General features: G+C 39.4%; 1 pseudogene; it reads right to left on the bottom strand.

The window, feature by feature from the left end:
• Positions 1-23849, bottom strand: part of Hnrnpa1-ps30 (heterogeneous nuclear ribonucleoprotein A1, pseudogene 30) — a 53603-nt pseudogene that overhangs the window by 29277 nt on the left and 477 nt on the right.

Here is a 23849-nt window from a genome sequence, read left to right as displayed (position 1 = left end):
AAGGCCTGACACTATTACTGAAGCAATGATGTCCTTACAGACCAGAGCCTGGCATGGCTGTCCTCTGAGAAGCCCAACAAGCAGCTGATAAAGACAGACACAGATACTTATACCCAACCAATGGACAGAAGCTGGGGACCCCGTGGTTGAATTAGGAAAAGTCTGGAAGAAGTTGTGGAGAAGGGCGACCCCATAGACAGACCAGCAGTCTCAACTAACCTGGACCTCCTATATCTACACTGAGCCACTAACAGGGCAGCATACATTAACTGGTCCAAGGCCCTGACACATGTACAGCAGAGGACTGCTGGGTCTTCTCAGTGAGAGAAGATACACCTAACCTAACCTTTGAGACACTTGAAAGGCCCCAGGGAGTGGGGAGGCCTGGCTGGGGTGGGGATGGGAACATCCTCTTGGAGAAGGGTGGGGGTGTGGGGGTTTGGGGGAAAGGAGGAATGGAATGAAGAACAGAGGGGCGGACCGGGAAGAGCATAATGACTGAATTGTAAAAAAAAAAAAAACAGATTAAAGATAATTTTTTAAAAAAAAATTGTCAAAACAAAAATCTCAGTTTAATATGTGAACACAGGTATCCTGAGCAGGTCCTGGTTCAGTTTTAAAACTTCACCTTGACCTCCTTTTCCAAGCTGCCCTGCAACTTGAACATACATACACATAAAAAAATCATCCCTTGTAAACTGTCGTTTCTCAAAAGTGTTTGCTCTCTCTTATTTCTGTGTCTTAATTTTCTCTGGACCAACTTGCCTTTTCTAGGTGTCTGGCTAGTTGGTTTATGTTGATTTCTCCTTAAAGACTAGGATCTCCACTTAAGCTTGCCTCTCCCCTGTGTTTCTGTTCACTTTTTCTTAACTTTACCATAAAACCTTTCATCGTGCTTATAATTACTGACTCACTCAGGTCTATCTTCCTCATAAGGTGAGGTTGTACTAAAGGCACTGAATCAAATTCTCTTGCAACATCTTAAAATGCAGCATCTCTTTGGGTTGTGAGTGACATTTAATGTCTGTTTTGTGACTATTGATGACTCAATTAATCGATTGATTGATGGATCAATGAAGAATTCATGAGGGAAATCAATAGCTAGTCCTCATTCATTCAGTAGCCCTAGTAAGAAAGAGGCTAAAATTATTCTCTAGAAACCTTAGGTAAGGAATTTTAAGTTCAGAACATAGCTTTTCATTCAATAGCAACACACAAGCTCCTAAGTTTCCAAAATAGGAATCTGTCCAGTCAAGAGGAGAATCAGTCTTTTCCCTGTCCTTGAAGGGTAGTACTGTATATACTTATGGGGAAGCAAACTCAGATTGGTAATGGACTGTGGGTAAAGTTCATGGACGGCTACTGATAGCCTTTTATGATAGAGCTGATTTCAGTGAAGAAAGTCAGCACAGAAGGAAGCCATGAATAGGGAGGAGCAGTATGCCACAGTGCACAGTCCCACACATCTGCTGAGACAACCAACATCCAAGACAGACCACAGAAGTTAAACTGGCCATTTGTAGCTCTCCCTGGAATGTTGCAGACCTGCCTTTAGTTTCCTACATACCCCCATATATACATAGGTGTACGTATGGTCGTGCAACCTAGAAACAGTAAGTGAACATCATTTATATCTAGGGAAATTGAAAGGAAGATTGTCATTTGTTAAAGTGTTTTTTTTTCCTGTGAAAATAAAATTTGGATTAGTACATGAAGCCTCACTTAAAATCTCCCTATTATATGAAACACCAGAGACAGTTTGATTGATCACAACCAGGAGTAACTTTGGGGCAGACAAAGCCTTTCTATTTAGGTCAAGAAGGCGTTCTCTTGCTGCCATCACCTGCCAGAGTGCTTAAAATCCCAATGGCTAGGGAACAAGTTCTTGTCTCTGCGACACCAGGCAGAGACATCTATCATACATTCTGTATTGAAATGTGTGCTGCTAGAAATGACTCAATCTGCCCGTAATGTATGCTAGAACTTTAAATGAATCAGAAGTTGTAAATCACCTACTAGGTGAAAAGGGGAAGAGAAAGCTGGAAATTTCTGTCTAATTTGTAAATAAAAAGAGGCATATCTAGTCCTTGAAATGCTGCCCCGGGGCAAGTGAAAATCACCAGGTAGATCATGCCCAGGGGAACTCACAGCAGTAGACATTGTGGGGCAGGAGGACATTGTGGGTACTGGGAAAAAGGAGGTGTCCAAAGAAACTGTGAGGATGCTACCATCAAATGTAACTATAATGTATCAGTTTTTCAATGTAGTCTTAAAGGAAAGGCAATGTCTAAAAGCACCTAATAGGAAAATAAATTGAAATAAAAAGTAAACTCATTTTGGCCTTAGAGTTCCTTTTTTTTCTGCAGGAAGAGATGGGTACATATAGATAACCATTTTGCTCAGCCACCATTTATTAAAGAGGCTCTCCTTTTCCTTTGTGAGTGTGTGTGTGTGTGTGTGTGTGTGTGTGCGTGTGTGTATGTGTGTTTATGTGTTCATGTGGGTGTGTACACAAATAGAATGAGTGTGTTCATTTATGTGTGTTTTATGTTTATATGTTCATGTGGGTGTGTATACACACCCACATGCACACACATACAGAGAGAGAGAGACACAGAGAGAGAGAGAGAGAGAGAGAGAGAGACAGAGACAGAGAGAGAGACAGAGAGAGAGAGACAGAGAGAGACAGAGAGAGACAGAGAGAGAGGAGAAGCTAGAAGTGAATGTCAGATGTGATTTGGATGTGTAATTCCACTGTAGCACTTGCTCTTCATTTGAGAAACTCATGGAACTCCTAGGAAATGGAGACTCTGTAAGTAGTTCCAGGAGATGGTCATGAAAGTGTTATAACCTGGCCCTATTTCCTGTTCTTTCTTTCTGCTTCTGGTCTCATTTTGCAATGCAATGGATCAGCCCCATTCTTCGGCCGCCATATCTCCCATGCTTCTGCAGGCCATTTTTCTTTTTATCAGAAAAGACACAAAAGTAACACAGGTATCTTCTCTATAGACCCCACCTTATTTATTGAGACAGGTTTCTTGGCTAGGCCAGCTGACCAATGAAGTCCAGGGACCCTCTGTCCTTATACTCTCTATCCATAGTCTCCTGTAGTCGGGGTTATAGAAAATTTCCTTTCACCCAGCTTTTGCATGGGTTCTGGAGTTCTGAACTTAGGTCCTCATATCTTTACATCAGGCACTGACTGAACCATCCCTCCAGCTCCAGCTTTTCACTCTGAAATATATTCTTGGCACTTTTGTCAAGAAGCAATTGGCAGTAGTTGCCTGGTTTTATTTGTGGGATCTATTCCACTGGCTGTGTGTCTTTTTATGCCACTATGAATAAAAAATTTAACACTGTGTACTAAAGTTATGAAGGTACTAGAAGAAAATATAGAAGAAACATTTCAATACATCAGTTTAGGCAATGATATTTCTATGCCATATGTTCTCAAAAGAAATAAAAACAAAGTCAAGAATAGAAAAAATGGATTATATTGTATTAAAAAGCTCCTACACACCAAGAAAATAATCAACCAAATTACTGTCAGAAAACATTTGTCCAAAAATTGTGCAAATGCTGGCGAGGATGTGGAGAAAGAGGAACACTCCTCCATTGTTGGTGGGATTGCAGACTGGTACAACCACTCTGGAAATCAGTCTGGAGGTTCCTCAGAAAATTGGACATTGAACTACCTGAGGACCCGGCTATACCTCTCTTGGGCATATACCCAAAAGATGCCCCAACATATAAAAAAGTCACATGCTCCACTATGTTCATAGGAGCCTTATGTATAATAGCCAGAAGCTGGAAAGAACCCAGATGCCCTTCAACAGAGGAATGGATACAGAAAATGTGGTACATCTACACAATGGAATATTACTCAGCTATCAAAAACAATGACTTTATGAAATTCATAGGCAAATGGAGGGAACTGGAAAATATCATCCTGAGTGAGGTACCCCAATCACAGAAAAACACACATGGTATGCACTCATTGATAAGTGGATATTAGCCCAAATGCTTGAATTACCGTAGATGCACAGAACACATGAACCTCAAGACGGATGATCAAAATGTGAATGCTTCACTCCTTCTCTAAAAGGGGAACAAGAATACCCTTGGCAGGGAATAGGGAGGCAAAGATTAAAACAGAGGCAGAAGGAACACCCATTCAGAGCCTGCCCCACATGTGGCCCATACATATGCAGCCACCTAATTAGACAAGATGGATGAAGCAAAGAAGTGCAGGCTGACAGGAACCAGATGTAGATTTCTCCTGAGAGACACAGCTAGAATACAGCAAATACATAGGGGAATGCCAGCAGCAAACCACTGAACTGAGAACGGGACCCCCGTTGAAGGAATCAGAGAAAGGACTGAAAGAGCTTGAAGGGGCTCCCGACCCCATATGAACAACAATGCCAAGCAACCAGAGCTTCCAGGGACTAAGCCACTACCCAAAGACTATACATGGACTGACCCTGGGCTCCAACTGCATAGGTAGCAATGAATAGCCTAGTAAGAGCACCAGTGGAAGGGGAAGCCCTTGGTCCTGCTAAGATTGAACCCCCAGTGAATGTGATTGTTGGGGGGAGGGTGGTAATGGGGGAAGGATGGGGAGGGGAACACCTATAGAGAAAGGGAGGTGGAGGGGTTAGGGGGATGTTGGCCCGGAAACCGGGAAAGGGAATAACATTTGAAATGTAAATAAGAAATACTCAAGTTAATAAAGAAAAAAAGGAAAAAAAAGTTGTCCAACAAAGGATTAATATCCAGAATATATAAGGAACTTAAAATTTAACCGAAAAAGTTTAAAAAGAAGCAAATGATCCAAGTAGTCATCCTTATAAGAAGTATACGGATGGCAAAAAGGAAAAAAAATGCTTGGTACTGTTAGAGATGAGGGAAATTCAAATCAAAGCAACTGGGTGTTATCTCATCCCTGCTAGAACAACTGAGGCAAAACAAGATGCAGTGAAACAACAGCACAGAAGTGGAGCCAAGAACGCTCTTACACAAGTCAGTGAGAGCGCAGTTAGTACTCTTTGAAGAACAAAGAGTTCCTGGCAAAACTGAAAATAGAAACATCCTATGACCCCATCCCATGCAAAGTGGGTAGAAGGCTGCTTTTGTGTTGAGTTGAAAATAAATGATGACTATTGACCACTGGAGACAGTTTCAATAGATTGTAGTTTACAATCCAGGCATTACTAAGATATGTGATCTCGACTTCTGCTTCAGTCTTACCCCCATTTTTTCTCCATCTTTATTAAATTGGGTATTTCTTATTTACATTTCAATTATTTTTCCCTTTCCTGGTTTCTAGGCCAACATCACCCTAACCTTCCCCCCTCCCCTTCTATATGGGTGTTCCCCTCCCCAGCCTCCCCCCATTACCACCCTCCCCTCAACAATCACATTCACTGGGGGTTCAGTCTTGGCAGGACCAAGGGCTTCCCCTTCCACTGGTGCCCTTACTAGGCTATTCATTGCTACCTATGCAGTTGGAGTCCAAGGTCAGTCCATGGATAGTCTTTAGGTAGTGGCTTAGTCCCTGGAAGCTCTGGTTGCTTGGCATTGTTGTTCATATGGGGTCTCAAGCCCCTTCAAGCTCTTTCAGTCCTTTCTCTGATTCCTTCAACAGGGGTCCCATTCTCAGTTCAGTGGTTTAATGATGGCATTCACCTATGTATTTGCTGTATTCTGGCTGTGTCTCTCAGGAGAGATCTACATCCGGTTCCTGTCAGCCTGCACTTCTTTGCTTCATCCATCTTATCTAGTTTGGTGGCTGTATACGTATGGGCCACATGTAGGGCAGGCTCTTAATGGTTCCTTCTGCCTCTGTTCTAAACTTTGCCTCCCTATTCCCTGCCAAGGGTATTCTTGTTCCCCTTTTAAAGAAGGAGTGAAGCACTCACATTTTAGTCATCCTTCTTGAGTTTCATGTATTCTGTGCATCTAGGGCAATTCGAGCATTTGGACTAATATCCACTTATCAATGAGTGCATACCATGTGTGTTTTTCTGTGATTGGGTTACCCCCATTTTTCTTATCTAATGTATGAATTCATCCAAGATATTGGGAAATCAGGAAAATACTAGAGTTTACGTCCAACATATCTCAAGAGCTATAAGATAATTTTCAATGATGGGATTAGTATAAAAAAGCACAGAGAACAAGGCAGAAAACTTTGGAGCATGTACCCTTTTTTTTTTTTTTGCACTCATGTAGATGTTTAGAGGGGGATGGAGGGACACTTCAGTAGTTAAAAGCACTTACTGCTCTTGTAGAAGATCAAGGTTCAGTTCCTAGCACCCACATGGTGGCTCAATACAGTGTAACCCCAGTTCTATGGAATTTGACACCCTCTTCTGGCTTTTTTGGATAAAACACATTCACTTCTAACTTCTACACAAATGTACACATGCAGGCACACACACACACACACACACACACACACACACACACACAGAGAGAGAGAGAGAGAGAGAGAGAGAGAGAGAGAGAAACACTCATATGCATAAAATCGAAATAAGTAAGCCTTAGAAAGGTTGAAAAGCAGAGGGAGGCACTAAAATGGCAAGCAGAGCTGACGCTTAGAGACCAAATCAGGTTTTAGCCTAGAGGGAGGTAACATAGTTGGGATCACACTGAACTGACGGATAGCTGGGGCCAAAGTGAAAGTGGATTTTATTGTGGCACACAGCTGCTCAAATGGTACGAACACATGAGCACATGAGGTGAGCGTGAGCACAGTCTATTAAAAACCATGTCATGTGAAGGATTAAAAAAGATTGTATAGTCCTAACGGCACTGCTATTTTTATCCTACAGTTCAATAAAGATGAGAAGATTGCAAAACATAAAAAAGTCAGGATAACCCCATCAGGGAGCCACTAGACAGCTGTCCTCCCTTTACCCAAGGGAGCGTGCCCTTGGCACTCACAGAAAACATGCCTTTGCTTCTCCTCATGTGTCTGACACTCTATCAGACTTGGGGCATTCACCTTCTGCTTTGATGTCTGGATGGTATCAGTGACTCCTTCAATCTCCAACCATAGAGGCTAACACGATGATAGCAGGGCTGGAGGCAGTTTTCATCAAGAAATCTCTCAACTTTTGCTACCTAAAGGTTTTTTTTTTTAATGTATTTCTGAAGAGCACAGCTTTCCTCCTCCTCTCCTGGTTGTTGAGTACTTAGTCCCTTTGTGATGATGTCCTCACGTTATATTACCATAAATTCAATTTTTTGGAGGATTTGTTTGTAATTCTTCTGCCCTCTGGATACCCTGTTACATTGAGAATGAGCTGTTTTTAGACACTTGCTTTCTTTCCTTTTGTTGAGGAGTTCTCTGAATTTTTCTCTTCCTGTATGATGCCATTATTCTTTTTAAATATGCCTTCATTTTCCCAGCTATTATGGTTATGTCATTGTCCCGTAGATAGATTTATTTATTTATTTATTCATTCATTCATTCATTCATTCATTCATTCATTTTTGCTCACCGGCAGACATTAACTGCCAGCCACAGAGGAGTGCTTGTGTCACTGGTCCCTCCTCTGTGCATGCATTCGAAAGACCAGCCTCATACTGTTTTCTGAGTCCTCATTGTCTGTCCCCCTTCCTCCCCTTCCTCCCCCTTCCTCCCCCTTCTTCCCCAAAGCCGCACATTCCTAAGATGGCAGGTTACGGTAGTCCTTCATAATGATATGAACCAACATTCCTCCTGCTCTCTCCTGAGCCTTAGTTCAGAGTATACAAAATGATGTTAGCCTCATCATCATTTTAAAGAAAAAAATGACAGGTATAATAATCTTTTGTTGTTTGTTTTGTAACCCAGAACATGGAAGGCTGAAGCAGGGCCCACTCAGCTCTCCTGGGTTACACAGTAAGTTCTAGAACAGCTTGGGCTGTGGAGTGAGTCTATGTCTCAAAACAAGAGCAAGAGGTAAAAAAAAAAAATCACCAGCAACAGAAAAAAAGGAGTAGAAATAATTTTCTTTGAACTTTTTCTATCAAACACCTGAACTTAACCACAAGGCCAAGAAACGATTCCACTAGCAGCAAGGTGAGAGATTTGACCAGGTATTTCAGTCTGAGTCTACATTTGTCACTTATGAATTCTTTTATAAGAATATTTTGTTAGTTCTTTGAGAATGTCATGAAATATATTTTGATTATAATTCCCTCCCTCATCTTCCCTAACACCTCTGAGATCCCAATTTCTTGCCTTAAAAAATAAAGGACTGAAGAAAAAGGTCATCCAGAGACTGCCCCACCTGGAGATTGAGCCCATATGCAGCCACCAAATCCAGACACGATTGCTGATACCAAGAAGTGTATGCTGACAGGAGCCAGATATGGTTGTCTCCTGAGAGGCTCTGCCAGAGCCCTAATGATACAGATGAGGATGCTTGCAGTTAACCATTGGACTGAACAATGAGGGCCCAGTAGAGGAGTTAGAGAAAGGACTGAAGGAGCTGAAGGGGTTTGCAGTGCTATACGAAGAACAACAATACCAACCAAACCACACCAGAGCTCCCAGGGACCAAACCACCAACCACTGAGTACACATGAAGTACCTATGGCTCCAGCCACACGTGTGGCTGAGGATGGCATCGTCTAGCATCAATAGGAGGAGAAGCCCTTGGTTCTGTGAAGGCTCGTTTCCCCAATGTAGGGTAATGCCAGGGTGTTGAGGTGGGAGTGGACGGGTGGGAACGGGAGCATTCTCACAGAAGCAGAGAAAGGGGGGAGGGGTTGTGGAAAAGCGGGGAAAGGGGATAGCATTTGAAATGTAACTACATAAAATATCCAAGAAAAATAAAATTATTTAAAAAAGATGAAAAATTAATCCATACAGTCCAGATGGTTTTACGCCTTCATTCCTTGCTGTAGGGCAATCCTCTGGAGCATGATAGACATATCATGAAACACACCCTTAAAGAAAACTGATTTCTGTTCCCCAGAAGACATTAACTGTCTAAGTTGGGGTGCAATCTTATGAACCACTTCCCATTCCACACTAGAATGTTGACTGGCTTGATACTCTGCAGGTCTTTTGCAGGCAGCTACGATTGCTTTGAGTTTATGAAAGCAATGTTTCTGTCATGTCCCGAACACACTGTTTTACTCTGCTCTTCCCTGACCACTGACTCTTACCATCTTTCCATCCTCCTTCTATGATGGTCCCTGAGTTGGCTGGGCTTAGAGTAATAAGACTACAGTGAGTGGATTATAAATGTTATAGTTGTGGCTGAACACACCATTTATACATATTCTCTGCACTTTGACCACCTTTTGGGGTTTTTTTAATCTAAGAAAAGAGATGATCAAACCCAATAACATCCAACTATTTCTTCAATTCCAGCAACATAAGACAACAGAAGCAGTTAAAGAAGATAAATTCATCAATGTTGTCCAAAAGGCTTGTTGGCCAAACAGCAACAGCTGCATAATTCCACACACTAAATTTTAACTTGAAAGATAATAATATACTCAAAATGCTTTAAAGGCATCCTTTATACCAGCAGGATACTGTTCTCAGTACCCAGGGTTTTGACTAACAAGACATCAAAGAGTGTAAGCAGCCACATTTGGGTACTTCAGTTACTTGTTATCTGTGAACTATGTGATGCCTATAACAACAATTCAATAGAAGACCACACCATAGTTGGATACTCCCAGAAAGTGAGTGTGTTACCAAGCACTTATGTTAGCAAATGCATTAAACCAAATGTGGCAGAATATCTTTAGAGTGAGAAATTTCTCCTTATTTCATTCTAAATAACATATGGCCTTATGTGCGAAGTAACATAATTAATCTAGACGTTGTTGACAAGAAGTTTAACTTATGCCATCATTTTGCATGACAGTCGCATTGCCTTTTCTATCCACAGATAATTTGTTGCCAATCATCCTTGTGTTGATGTGGTTTTCAGGAAAGCTGTCCAAAGGCAGAATTTTCTCCATAGAGCCTTCCTTGTTCTGTGGAGGAAATGCTATCATTTTGCAGAGCAATAATCTGTAAAGAGGGAAATTTTTTTGTAACGCCTTTTTTGGGGTACAATTAAGTTCAGTATCATCTAAAAAATTCTACGTACATGAATACACATAAAGAGCCACCTCTCTTGTATTAGTTTGGAGATAGAAAGGACCTCATTCTATAGTTTATGCTATCCCATTGCTCATTGTGTAGCCCATAATGGTCTCAAACTCAAGGTGATTTTCTTGACTCTCTCTACCTAGAGCTGAAATTATAGGTAGGTGTTGCCACACCTGGCTAAGAGTCCCCCATTCTTTACATTTAAAAACTATAATATTATACTTATAATATTTAGTATTAACACAAAAATGTCCTTTTTGTAATAAAAGGGTTGATGTGGTTGAATCAGCAAGATGTATTTTTACTTCAGAAAATGTATTCTCTAAAATCTTATTGCCTTTGATTCAATAGTGTTTCCTTGACAGAGGAAGATGCACAATCAAGAATATACTACTTTCAATCATATTACTACTATATAGTCTAATATTACTATTACATAATGTATATTCGTTCTGATCAAGAGAAAATATATAAATTATATCAAGATGCTGGATCTAGACATTAGGAAAATTGACCTGGTGGTAAATGGTCATGGTCTCTGGAAGGAATCCAGCAGAAGGAAACGTGTTTGGCTAGAGTGAATAAGTTAATAATTCTCAGTCCTCATCTATGGAGTGAGGAAATGTCTGAGCCTCTAAGCTTGAACACTAATACCTCCACCAGACTGTGCCTTTGGCTGGAACTGGTGTTGCTGGAATGTGGAGCTTTAGGAGAACTTTACAACGGCACACTCTGCCATTTGTTCTGTTATAATTGCTCCTTGGGCTTTGAACTTGATAGATAAGACCGAAAGTAATACCAAAACTATGACTTTCTAAAGCCTCTATATTTGAGCCATTGCATTCACAGATTTCCATTGCAGTTGCTGCTACCCAGGCTTGTGTTTGTACACTCCTTCTTTTCTATCATTTCTGACTATATGCCCTGTGTACAAATCTGCAATAAGAAATCACCATCTGCCTTTAAAGTCCTCTGATGGGTTGCGTGTTTAAGGAAGGCCTTATGGCACATCCTTACTTGATGTTCTGATGCCATTATTAGTGAAAGAAGTTAAACATTTGCAAGTACCCTCAGGAATTTCTCCTTGACTCATTGTCTGGGAGAAATCCATAGAAATGTCAGACTGCAGGGATACTTTTTCATTCACATTTGTTGCTCTATTCTCTATGGCAAGGAAATAGAAACAGCCTAGATATCTAGCAATTGATAAATGGATTATTAAAATGTGACACTATATATAACTGTGTATTGTTCAACTATAAAGAAAATGAAATTACAAAAATTTCAGGGCAACTGATGTAATTAGAAATAATATTTCCCTATGTGGATGCTAAATTAGAATCTTTAGATATGGGTGTTTAATTCGGATCCTCCACACAAGGCAGGGAATTAGTAAGGAACTATGAGGGGTAGATTTCCAGTTTAGGGGAATAGAATACAAATCTTATGGAAGGGAAATAAGGAGTGAAGTCACAGGAAGAACTAAATAGGTGGAGATGAGAGTAAAAGAGAAAAGCATAAGGAGAAGGAAAACAAACACTGAAGACCTTTAAAAAATCCATATGGAAATCTACTGATATAGAAGTTTATACACACACACACACACACACACACACACACAACAGAGTTTAAAGGCATTAACCTATAATCAAGACAGTGTTTCTCCAGATGCTATATACTATTCATAGCTGTGAATTACCTGTTGTTTAGTTGTTGGTCAGTGGAATACTATAGACACACACCAAACATTTCAGGCTATTGCCATTTTTCTTAACATTTTTCCAAAGCTTAATAGTAAGACTTTATTCCTAAAAACACCAGATAATTGAATCACAGAAAATGAAGAGATCAAGGTAGAACAAACCCAAAGTTTCCCTTTCTTCTGGCTGGCTTTCATAATGCCAGAAGTTGCTATGCATGCTGCTGGGGGAGTGAAACCATCAACAGTCTTTCTTAGTCCACTGTGATCTCTGGGAACTATAATGGTGGATGCTCTGACAAGATGTGTCTGCTGGTGCAATAGTGGCAAGAACATTGTAGCAGTAACAAACCGTTTCCTGATTAGATTTAAAGCCCACTCCACAAGATGGAATCCATGCTTAGTATCGCTAACTAGGCTAAACCTTCATGGCTGGTTAGATCAAAGGTCAAGGTGAGAACCTAGTACTACTATACTGTTGGTTGGACATAGTAATAAACTAACCCCCAAAGTTCTTATTTTTGTACCTAAAGATTAGGGCAGCTCTCAACCCTCATCAGAGAAACTTCTTTTGACCGTGAGCTATGGTTAGAATAGAGAATCACAGGAGTAGTCTGAGTGCAGAGAACAAAAGACTATGGGCTTTTCAGCTTTAAATGGGATAGCTATAGCACGCACCCTACCTCCAGGTCTCAGGGAATATTTCAGAAAAGGGGATAGATAAAATGTCTGTAAAAAACAAAGGTAATGATCACATAGAACAAAATAGTATGTTCTAGGCACGAGAATACTATTGCATACACAAACTCAGTAATTGTTACTGTTTACTTACACAAGACCTGCATGAGACAAAGTCAGCCAAAATCTCAGCTTGGATAGAGCAAGTTCTCCTAATGTTCTAACTTAGGTTGAGGAGTCATTGATGGCTACTGGAGAAGAGAGAATTAGTTTAGTTTTATTCAGATATGTAAACCCTGAAAGGCTACCCATGTTCCAAAAGAGAGTCCTGTATTCATACATACACATATAGGCAGCGGTAAGTGGACTCAGTGTGTTAAAAAAAATAAAACACAAGGAAACATTTGATAGGCACGTGACACCCAATAGTGTTGCTACAATTTTTATTGTGAGCCTTCATTTTTCCTTTCTCTATCTCACTTGGGTCAATGGAGCTACAAACACTGTATGTGATCAAGTGGAGGAAAACGTGAGCAGTGTGACCCATTCGGATTACACAGAAAATAAGGTTATCAGATGTTTCTTTTCAATAACGCAGAAGCAGAACTGTTGAAATAAAGGTTTGAAGAATTTGATTTTAAACAGCAGAGCAGTTCTCCATGCTCAGACATAATTTTGAGTGAGCTCCTTCCCCAGCACATCTGGACTCTTATATGCATCCATTTCTTGTCTTCTAGTAGAATATAATCCATTAAAATTAGGAAAATTGACAAGAAAACTCGTGTTTTAGACCATTAGTGAAGAAACCTATCACTGAAGAGAATGCACTGCAGTACAGAGGTAATGGGGTTAGTAAAAGCAAAAAGACCCTTTCTCAAGGTTTTCAGTGTTAGGATTTTGCTGAAGTATTCAGATGTTGGAGTCCCATAAACAAACTCAGTGCTCCTGGAATAACTGTAATATTTTAAATGTATATGTGAATCAAACAAAGGGGCATTTTAGGAAAAGGTACTCACTCAAAAATACCATCTCAACAATCTGCTTTCTATTTTGTATTCATAAGACCAGAGAAGTGGCAATAAATTTTTGCTTTGCCTCCTTGTGCCTGGATTATGTGAGGCAGACTTTAGAGTCTCACCTACTTTCCTCTTGATCACAGCAAAAGGCTATAAATCTGTCAACAGGGTAATTCCCAGAGCATATGGCTCATGGGGGTGGGGAATAGCTTGCATTTAGCTGTGTCCAGCTGTCCAAGTCTAAAAATGTTGGAACATATTTCAGGCTAGATAAGCTAGAAAATATATTTAGAAAGTACTGGTTAAGAAATATACACTAATCTATATTAGGTTCAGAACCATAGGGTTTCATTGCCTATTTTGTAGAAGAGATATTAAATAATTTCTGACCACCAGAATTCTGATTAGAAGAGAATAATATTGAACACTGCATATAGTATATAAATGGCATACATCTGGTGAGACACATGACACTGATAACTGATGAGCTCTACAGTCACTGTTAGACTTGATTTGTGGGCACCGTGATAGGTAAATGAATATGAGAAGATTCAAATGCATAAAAAGGGCCATCTGCAAATTGGCACTAGCTCCAGGCACTTATGTGATGATAAATCTTACTAAGATTCAGAGATAAGGAATTTCAAGAGCTTCTTGAAAACATAGCTGATTCTTGGGTCAGGGTAGGAAAACTAGACAACAATTGTGAGCCAGCTTGTTGTGCAAGAAGGAAAGAGTACTGGCCTACCTCCAAAAGATGTGTGTGTGTGTGTGTGTGTGTGTGTGTGTGTGTGTGTGTGTGTGTGTGTGTTGTATGAGAGAGGAGACAGAGACGGTGAACAAGAGAGAGCAATGAAAATAGAAGGCACACTGTATAGGGGAGAAGAAAGAGCTAGAGGTAGAAGAGGAAAAGGGAAGTTGGGAACTTAAGGAGAGAATAAGAAAGAGAAATGTCTCTTTTATGCAGAATTTTAAATTCAGATATACCACATGTATACACATCTATGTACTATATAGTATATACATTTGGGAGGAAGAATTGTACTAGTAGGGAAAGGAAGGACGAGGAGGTTAGTATAGGGACAATACAATGCACATTGATATGGATGTATGGAAATGTCAAACTGAAACATTGTTTTGTGTGCTGACTAAAAAATATAGCTTAAAATGTATGCTAAATGTATATATGGAGAAAATAAAGTTGAAAAGAAATGAAAGCTGGTGGGCATATTCTGAAGAGTACACGAGCAAATGTGGTATGAGTTTTCAATGTTTAAAACCATACACATTAATTTTCTAGGTTAGCATGTAAAGTGATAGGTTTCATTGGGGTGTCTTCATATATATGCATCATTATATTTTGCTCTCCACTGTTCTTCTCCTCCACTGCCCTCCCCTATATCTCACTTACGACTTGCTTCCTTTCTTTCCCAAATAGTCCTTTACCAACTGATTTCTGATCTCTTCTAAGATCTTTCTTTCCTCTCATAATCTCCTTTTCATGACCTACCCATACATACGAAGATACACATAAACCACATATATACATATATGTATATGCATGTATGTGTATATATGTATGCATGTATATATGTATGTATACATACATGTGTAGTTTTATAACACACATGTACATATATGTATATGCATGTATGTCTGTGTGTATGCTTATGTGTATAGTTTAACTCTTGGGGCTGAGTAAATTTCTGTGTCCAGATTATAAAATAATAATTTCCAGTTGCTTTTATTTTCTCAACGTGTTGCAATTTTATATTTTTAGACTGGCATAAAATTCTATTATGTGTATGCATTTTCTTTGTCTATTGATGATGGACATTTAGGCTGGTCCTGTTTCCTGGCTGTTGTGAACAGACCAGCAGTCAGCACGGATAGTAAGAGTCTCTGTAGTGTGCTGACTTAGAGTCTTCTAGAACTATACGCAGACATAAAACCATATGGTAAAGCTGAGCCATAGAGTTCAATTTCAGCTTTCAGAAGAATCCCTGTCCTGACTTCCACAGTGGCTGTACAAGGTTACATTTCTACCAACAGTGAATACGGGTTCCCCTTTCCCTGCATCCTCACCAGCACTTGTTGGCATTTGTTTTCTTTGATAACAAGTGGTTATCCTGGAGTGATATGCTTTTTCTCCCAACCTCTGAGGAACATTATGTCACTCTGTCTGTGCACCTGCCTTTAAGTTTTTCCAAGTGGCTACAGAATTATACTTATTTGTTTTTTTACCTTTATTGATTTAATAAACTACATCTAAGTATTAACTGATAGAATTAGATTATAATATCCTCAAGGTTTGTGAGGAAAAAATTAATGTATTAATAAAAAAATACTTAGAGAAGATTTCTTTAAAAATAAATAGTATACCCACTATTTTAGACACTCAAAATTTAGATCTATATTAAGCCTGGTCATCAGATCTATAGTGTACATTATGGATATCGGGCTGGCTTCCCAGAGAATTTTGTACTGCATTTTCTTTAATAAAATGTTTCTCAAGTATCAACAACAAATTTTAAGGCTCCTCTCTTCAGAGATGGATAAATTGATAACCATAAACTACTTTGTGATCAATGTCTTGTTATTTTTCCTTTTTAGTAGAAAAATCCTTAAATTTGTGATGAGAATCTATTAATAAAAGGGATGAAACTCAAGAATATGCATTATAGGCAGTAATTTCTGTTTTACTTCATTTTATTCTTTATATATTTTTATTTTTGTGTGCTTTATGCTATATTTGCTGATAAGATGCACATAGAATGGAAACACACATAGTTTTTAGAAAAAATATTATCCTATTACTCAGAGGACATCTATATTTATTATATATACATATATATACATATATATTAAAAGCTAGGGAGTACGAGAATATAGCATAAAGTATTAGCAAGTCAGCAAGTCAATGAAATGAAATCAATAAACAATGTGGTTCCTTGTTTTGTGTTCACTTTAGATCCTGTCATTTTGTAGACAGATTAAGTTCTGTGCTTTCATACATGCAGTAAGAATCTTACCATTCAGGCATATACTTATGTTCATTAATTCATCTTTGAGCAGCTGAAGATTTGACAGATAATTTACATATTTGCATGCTAAATTTTAAGATTCTTTAATTCTGATGAAACTTGAGTTCCAGTGGTCTATTTATTTTGCTCAGAGTTGAAATTTGAAATGAATTATCCTTTTGCTCTTAAAGAATGGTGACATTTTTAGGATAATTTCTCTTTTTCTCTTCATAAGAACTTTTCTTTTCATTTTCTTTTTGAGAATTTCATACATATATAAAATATTTATGATTATATCTACCCCAGATTCCCATCCAAGTTTTCTCAATTCCCCTCAAACACCCCCTTCCTAATTCATTGATCCTTATCTTTTTAAAGTATATCGCATTGGATGCAATTAGAGGTATCCAGATGTAACTGGGTGTGGAAATGACCTTCCCCTGTTTTTACCTTCACCAACTGGTGATATCACTTTGGCTAGGAATTAAACAGATTCCAACACCACCTTGCGTGTTGCCCCAACAAAGGCCCCAATCAGTCTTGCCAAGTTACCATGGAATGAAATTTCTAAAACCATAGGATAAAATACAATTTCTTTCCTTTTGACTTGACTATCACAGATTATTTGACACAGTGACAGAAAACCAAATGACACAAACAAAGACTTAAGTAAATTAGAAATCCAAAATGACAATAATGTAACCTGGCAGTGGTAGCTCACAGCTTTAGGAGGCAGCTCACACGTGCACTTAGATGGATCTCTGAGTTGGAAGCCAAGCTCTTCTACATAGTGAGTTTCTCATGTAGAGAAATGTTGTCTCAAAGAGAGTGAGAGAGAGAGAGAGAGAGAGAGAGAGAGAGAGAGAGAGAGAGAGAGAGAGAGAAGAACAATCCTAATAATAATATGGAACCATGGAAGAAAAACAAATATTTCTATCATGAAAATAATTCGTACTGAAAATAACCTGGTCTTCATCCTTTTAAGCATGTGCTATGGAAGGTTAGAAAGGAGGAGAAAGAAGACAAGTATGTTTTTGAACAAGGAATGATATTGTTGGAAACAAGCTGAACAATTCTCATGGAATAAATTGAAGAAAAAGAGCATCTTAAGTACTCATCCAAAAAGAATGTTAAAGACCATTCCCAATGGACTTTTGTGCAGCAGGAGAGATGTCTCAGCAATTATGGGCATGTCCTGTCCTTCAGAGGACCTAAATCTTATTCCCAGAACATACATTGAACAGCTCAAAACGACCTGTAACTTCAGATCCAGGGAATTTGCCAGCCCCGTCTGGCTTCGCCATGGACGGCACTCACATCATCCATCCCCACCCCCACCCCACACACAAACACACACAGACACAGGCAGACATAGATATGTGCACCCAAAGAAAAATAAGAAAATTCAATCTGAAAATCATGTGATTACAGCCTGTTGAGCTCAGGGAAGGTGGAGACATTTTAAAACTTGTTTTAATTTCTCTTCCTCTTTCCTTCCCTCCCCATATATTTTTTTCTATTGTGAATTGAGATCTAAAAGACGATACAATCTAACCCAAATTGCTCACTTCTATGTCAGGAATAAAGCTAAACACCTGGACTTCTTCATTCCCAGCTCAATTTCCCTTCATTTCACTTTAGTGGGTGGGGAAAATCCAGCAGTGCCACAGAAAGTACACTGAACCATAAACCATGGGTCGCTGAACCCCTGATGCTGAGAATGTGGACGGCAGGGCAGATTCCTTATGTGTGGGAGGGCAAGTGCCCAATATTACAGAAATGACACTAGCTTCTCTCCTTCTAATTTATATGTAAGATATCAATATTGAACAGACACAATCTATAATAACCAACTGGATTATTGTTGAATTTTTACCAAGGTTTGAGTATAAAACTCCACCTGTGATGGCAGAGTTACCATGACCCTCAGGCCCCTGTCTCCTTGTATTTCTATCCCATTGCCTTTCCAGTCAGTCATCTCCTGATCCCTCAAGCCCTGGAGACCAGCAGGCAGTGGTCTCCCACTGAGTGCCCTTCATTCTCCATCCACTAACCCTTGATAGGATCAGGCAGCTGCTTCCAATTAATGTTCAGCAATTCTTTCTTCTCCTAATTAAGCCTCTGGAAAATTTCACATTAAAGTCACTATTGAACTATTTTTTTCATCTATTCTTATACCTGGTTTCATGTCTTAGTCTAACGACTCTACTTATTCTTAAAGAGAAACAAGGCAGTTCCTTTCTTCTCCCACAAAGTATCTATGTATATACCTTAGGCACAGTTCTATATATGCTTATGTGCCCATCCTCTTTCCCAGATTAAGTGCAGGATCTGGCCCTTTTGTTGCAATCGACTCTTCATCTCCAATCCTGTAATTTCCCTACACTTCAGTGTTTTAAAGTTTTCTATTAATAATCCTTTATATCTGGCTTTTTTGAATATCTCTTTTCTTTCCTCCCTCCTCCCCTCCCCCTTCTCCTCTCAATCTCCCCTCTTTCATTCATTCCCCTAAGAGTCAAGACTCCCACCCCTTTAAGGAAAGCATCCTTGAGCTTGCTGCTTGGTCATCTTGCCGGATCCGTGAAAGGTGCATTGCCTCCCAGCTGCAGAGTTACTGCAGTTTTTGCATCCTTTGCAGATCTGCATGTCTAACTTGTACCTGTCTCCTGAGCCACAGCTGGCTCTGTTCAGTTCCTTCCAGTTTAGCTCAGCCAGTTTAAGAAGAGTTTATTTTACCTCAGTTACCTTTTGTCTCTCTATTTTTGATGAAGTCCATTTGATTTTATTTGCCCCAATTCTCTGACCTCTTCTTATATTTGCAAACTATCCTGTAATCCTTCCCTCAGGCTCTCCTTGCTTTGGTCACATGCTTTCAGTCACATGTTGTCATCATTTGGGCTGGCATTTCTATGTAACAGACATCAGTTTTTCCATTCTGGATCTGACTCCACATACCAGCCGTGCAAACTTCATACTCATGGAATTACTGGACTGGCTTCCTGCATAGACTCTTCCCAAACAGAGTGGTTGAGTGACTGACTGACCAAACTTTCATTATTTCATATTCCATGATTATCATGGCCTACACACAAGATTTCTAGACAGAGGACTAGAAGAAAACCAGAAGTCAGAAATTCCCCAAACCATTCATTAAGTTTTCCCTTTGTGTCCTCTCCCGGTATAGTCTAGGTCCCTAGAGCTTAGAATTCAAATTCAATGTTTCTGCTCAAGTCTATACAATCTAGTCTCCTCACATCTCTCTCTTCATCAGCATCAATCTGCCTTTTGAATCAGAGCCTCTACTCAGGTCTGTATGCCCGCTGTTACTGTAGCCCTCTTGATGACACCATCCTCTCTACTCTAGGCCAATCACAGAGCTCTATTCTGTCTATCTCTTAGCCACATAATGCCCCAAAATCTTCATCCCCCCAAAATAAGTACCTGTCACTTCTTAAATCCCCAAGTAACCTAGAGATGAGCCCATATTTCCTTAACTTAAAGGGTTTTTTTTTACTTTATCTGCATTTATTTTATGCTGAATGTATTCCCATGCCATGAGTTTTTGTTTCTTCAGTTTCTTCTGCGATATCTTTTTCTTCCATGCAACGTCCTCTCCTGGCTTTGGAACAATCTGTTCCTTCTCAGTGAGGATCATCTCAACATGGCAGGGGGAGCTCATGGATGGATTCATCCAGCCACGGGTTCTGTACTTAAAGGTTTTATTTTAAACCAACAGTCAGCAAAAAATTCACAGTAATGTCATTAAAATAAGGATGTTGGCTATTACCAAAGATGCTTAACGCTGTCTCTGTCTCAAGAGAAATCTGTTTTGGAAAGGAGAAGGCAAAATGTCTTAATTTTCAGATTATGATGGCTGCCTACTCAGACAGTCCAGATGAATTAAATGGAAAAAGTAATGGAAATAAGATTGCATATTGTAAAACATAAACAAAAATTAATAGGCTTTTCCCTATGTGCCTGCAATGACCAGTCCAAAAATTTAATGGAAAATAATATTATTCATACTTACAAGGATGTAAAAATAACATTTGCTATAATAAAAAATACCACACCATGCAAACAGTATATTCACAGGAAACGCATGCTCTTCAGAAGTCCCTTCACTTTCAACTGAGATCACCTCATGTTTTGACTTCACCTCATGTTAAGTACTTATTAAGTTTTAATAAGTACTTAAAATTTATTCATGTTTTAACTATGAAACAGTTACGCTACTGGATCAACAGATTCCATTAGAAAACACTGATTAAAAATGAGCTAAAAGATGTCCTTCTGAATCAGGCTTCAAGAAGAAAAAAAATTAAAATTCATTATTTTCCCATATTGCATCAGAAAACATATAAAGTTTCAGAAATCTGTTTCATTCTGATCCTGCTAAACATTATCAAAAGTGTGGGATGTGTCGTGTAATTCCTGCTATGTGACATTTTGGGGTTTCTAAATATGCTGTGTTAGTACTTTCAGATATGTTTATACTGTTATGTTAGCAAAAGATGTTTTAATGATAACACTGTCTGCAATGACTGTCTAGACATGATCAAGTTACAGAGAGAACCTTCAAGAGGCTTAGGATATCGGCTGCCAATCTGTTTGTTCCTTCTGCAGCTTGCTTACACATGCAAGGGACTGCATCCACTGGATGACACTGATATTATTTTTAATATGAATCTAGCCAGACATGGTGACATCTGTTACTCCAGCACCCGGAGCATCGTGAGAAGACCATTTTAATAAGACAAAAACCCTCAAACAAATAGAAACAAGTGTAGTGTAAACGAAGACTACATTCCTTTTACTACTAAACTCAACTAGAAAGATCTTTCAAAACAGATTCAAATACCTTCTCAGATCATCATAGCATCATGAGCATCTGCATCTTGTGGTTGCAGGGAAGTGCTGTGGTGAGTCAAGGTGATGGGGAGGAGGACTAGAGTGAGAGACAAAAGATAATCCAACTCGTTACAGTTTACTAGGACTAATTGCTGCTGTGTCGATATGTATGCATACAATATTTGTGTTTATACAATATGGGGAGTGAAGTGAAAAGATGTTATAAGTCCAGTGACAATATAAATATTAATTCAAGGTGCCATTACCGTGGTATCATAGTAATCCTGAGAAATAAAATGAGCTTTCCTATTGAAGACCTGGGGTGAAATTCATACCTATCACTTATCATTTGGTTTACCTGTGTGAGGTTTCTATGCCTGAAAACTTCATTTTATGGGGCTAGAGAGATGGCTTAGCAACCAAGAGTTTGTGTTGCTCTTCCACAGGACCTAAATTTTGTTCTCTGTCCCCATACAAGGTTGTTTGTTCATAACCACCTGTAACTCCAGCTTCAGAGGATCTAACACTATTTACTATTTTCAACCTTCCTCAGGCACCAGTACACACATTTGCACATATGCAAGTACACACACACACACAGACACACACACACACAGACACACACACACACACACACACACACACACACACACACAGAGGGGGGTGATAAAAAAATAAAAGCAAATCTTTTTTTTTTTTCCGGAGCTGAGGACCGAACCCAGGGCCTTGCGCTTGCTAGGCAAGCGCGCTACCACTGAGCTAAATCCCTAACAAAAGCAAATCCTTTTTAAAAAGATGCTTCATCTTCACTTTCTTAACCTGCCAACATTGTTGTTATTCTAAACTACCTGTGTGATTTTGAGAATTAGAAGAAATTATTTGTATAGAAAATGTTGGCAATTTCTACTTATTAACAGTATGTAAATAATACACACATCATTTGGAGATGTTTTTACATGTGAATTTTTCAATGCTGTAAGAAGGCGCATGTGTTGCCTAGGCTGTGGATTTCACGATGCTGAGAACCATGTCTGTTTTTAACTTGGGGTGTGGCCCAGTTTCTCTGAAGGTGTTTGGTGAGGGAGAACAAACTAATTAAAATAAAGTATGACTACACGAGCAAGTCGCCACTGGCTATCATAAACAGGCGCTCAACTGTAGGCAGAGTTTATGTAAAGTCTCTTGCTCTCCTGCTTACAGTTTCCTTGGCTGTCACTGGCCTTTTGATCAGGACCTTATAAATTCTCAGAATGCAGACCAGACAGTGTGGAGACAGAAGATGAATTCTGCTGATGAGGGCTTTAATAACAAGTAACCAGATGGCACAGATTATAGCCCACAATTCTTCCACATAGAGAACCACCCCCAACTTGAGCCTTCGTTAAGAGTAACCTCAAGCATTCAAGAGAGTTGTGCTACTCAGTACAACAGGTATCAAAACAGTTACAAGAATGACCCACGCTGATGAAGTACCAGGCCAATAGAGAAGGTAGCAAAGATTTGAAGGTTTATGGGGCTTCTTCATAAGAGAGAGTTCCTCAGTACAATGCATCAGGACAGAAGAAACATGATTGGTGGTATTGGGCCGCTTGTGCATAACACCCGCAGCCTCTCATTGGAAGAAGACCGTTGAGCTTCTGTTACTCTGAGCTTTTTCTGTGTGGCTTGTTTTATAATATACATTGTAGGAAAGAGAACAAAAATGGGCAGAAGAAAAAATTAAATCATCTCAAGGCACTTATCTAATAAAGTCAAATGTAAAGTCAAATGTAAATTATATGATATATCATATGATATATCATACACACACACACACACACACACATATATATATATGTATGTATGTATATATATATATATATATATATATATATATATATATATATATATATATATGCCTATGGGTCTCCCCTTTTATCAGGGGATCACTGGCCCACAAAGCTGAGGGAGAAGAGTCAAAGGACAGGATTCAGAAGTCTGTGAGTACTGTGTGATGACAGACTGACAGGCTCGGCTTCAGAGAAGCAGCTGAACTTTATTTCAGGGATGAGGGGAAGATTTAGGAAGAGGGCAGCAGCTGGGGGTTTGCCTGATAGGAGTCCACAGTAGGCTTCGTTTGCATTAAGTAGCACAAGCCCATCGTTGTGGTGGAAGTACAACGCTTAATTTTATCGTATGGGCGGCAGGCGGAGTGTTTGAAGGGAACTATGTCATGGGTTACTCTTAAAATAAGCCAGGCCCAGTTGCGCATCTTCCAAATAAGGTCAGGCAGAGAGTAGAAAACGCCTCTGGGAGAAGGAAGTCCTCCATTTTGCTCAGAGTTTGGGGAGCTGTCGGGACATGGTGGACTGAGACCTTCAGCAGCAGGGTCCTCCAACTAAGCCCCATACAAAACTGAAGACCGAGCTGGAGAGTTTGCTCCGCAATTAATCATTCTTTTGCTTCTGAAGAGGATCCAAGTTCAATTCCTAGGA

This window comes from Rattus norvegicus, chromosome 11 (assembly GCF_021556685.1).
Source record: "Rattus norvegicus strain SHRSP/BbbUtx chromosome 11, alternate assembly SHRSP_T2T, whole genome shotgun sequence".
In the NCBI taxonomy this organism is placed as follows: domain Eukaryota; kingdom Metazoa; phylum Chordata; class Mammalia; order Rodentia; family Muridae; genus Rattus; species Rattus norvegicus.
Note: the sequence above shows the minus strand (reverse complement) of the source record. Positions and strands in the feature narration are given on the sequence as shown.